The sequence below is a fragment of the Elephantulus edwardii genome, unplaced genomic scaffold (assembly GCF_000299155.1).
Source record: "Elephantulus edwardii isolate Elephantulus edwardi_28Jun2011 unplaced genomic scaffold, EleEdw1.0 scaffold00042, whole genome shotgun sequence".
Taxonomy (NCBI): Eukaryota; Metazoa; Chordata; class Mammalia; order Macroscelidea; family Macroscelididae; genus Elephantulus; species Elephantulus edwardii.
The window spans coordinates 4,763,775-4,765,488 of NW_006399792.1; the positions used below are offsets into that span (position 1 = coordinate 4,763,775).

General features: G+C 46.1%; 1 pseudogene; it reads left to right on the forward strand.

Moving 5' to 3' along the window:
• Positions 1 to 408: 408 nt before the first annotated feature.
• LOC102876169 lies at positions 409 to 1,451 on the forward strand (annotated as a pseudogene).
• The last annotated feature ends 263 nt before the right edge of the window (positions 1,452 to 1,714 follow it).

The following is a 1,714-nucleotide window of genomic DNA, read 5'->3' on the forward strand; positions in this document are numbered from 1 at the left end:
TCCTTAAAAAGTAAAAGAAAAATTCTTTTATTGGTATACAATCCCCTCCTCCCCCAGCCCCCCGCAGTACACTCCCCTATGCAACCTTCATTCTGGATTCTTGTCATAACCATAATACCCAATCATATATCACTTTTAAACTGTTCTATCCCTCATCTGTTTCAATGCAGTATACATAATTTATCGAATTTTTCTCAATCTTACCCCAACCCTGATGTCAGTCCCGTTCTACAACAGTGTCACTATGCAGTACTTGTCCCAGTAAAGAATTTTCTCATTAGAAAAAATGATGAGAAGTTTACGCAGGGTCACTTTACCAAGAATAATTGATTGACACTAAAAATTTTCAGAAAGTACCATTAAAAAAGAGACAATGGGACCAAGCAAGAACCGGCATCCAAGAACAGAATGAACGGAGACCAGAAATCAGAGGCTTACGTCCAAGAGAAGCAGGATTTCATCCAGCACGTCTCCCAGATTGTCAAAGTGCTGACTGAGGATGATCTGGGGCACCCAGAAATAGGAGAGCTGTTACCCGGCTCAGGAAGGTCCTAGAGTACAATGCCGTTGGAGGCAAGTACAACTGAGGTTTAACAGTGCTGGCAGTGTTCCAGGAGCTGGTGGAGCCCAGGAAGCAGGATGCTGAGAGTCTGCAGCGGGCCCTGACAGTGACAGTGGGCAGGTGTGTATTAGACGACATCATGGATTCATCCCTTACCCGACGCGGGCAGCCCTGCTGGTATCAGAAACCAGGCATAGGTCTGATGCCATCAATGATGCCATGCTGCTGGAATCGTGTATCTACCGCCTGCTGAAGCTCTACTGCCGGGAGCAGCCCTATTACCTAAACCTGATGGAGCTCTTCCTGCAGAGTTCTTACCAGACTGAGATTGGACAGACCTTGGACCTCATCTCTGCCCCTCAGGACAAGGTGGATCTCAGCAGATTCACTGAAAAGAGGTACAAATCCATTGTCAAGTACAAGACAGCTTTCTACTCCTTTTACCTTCCTGTAGCCGCTGCAATGTATATGGCAGGCATCGATGGGGAGAAGGAACATGCCAACACCAAAAAGATTCTGCTAGAGATGGGCGAATTCTTTCAGATTCAGGATGATTACCTTGATCTTTTGGTGACCCGAGTGTGACAGGCAAGATTGGCACTGACATCCAGGACAACAAATGCAGCTGGCTGGTGATCCAGTGTCTGCAGTGGGCCTCCCCAGAACAACGCCAGATCCTGCAGGACAATTATGGGCAGAAAGAGACGGAGAAGGTGGCCCGGGTGAAGGCACTGTATGAAAAACTGGAGCTGCCTGCTGTGTTCAGCAGTATGAAGAAGAGAGTTTTAGCCACATTATGGGGCTTATTGAGCAGTACGCTGTTCCCTTGCCCCCAGCCATCTTCCTGGGACTAGCGCACAAGATCTACAAGCAGAAAAAGAGACCCTGAACACAGCGTGGGGGAGGGGAGGCTCTTAATAAATTATTATTGTTTTTAAAAAAAAAAGAAAAGAGACAATGGAAGTAAAAGATGAAATTCAAGCTTCACTGAAGCCATTGGCAAAAAATAAGACTCAAGGAGGAATACCAGTTGACATGGTTCATCTAACAGATTCAGCCCTGGATGTGCTCACTCGTCTGTACCAGGAAATTTGTAGGACAGCTGTCTGGCCAACTGACTGGAAGAGATTGATATTTGTTCTCATTTTTTTT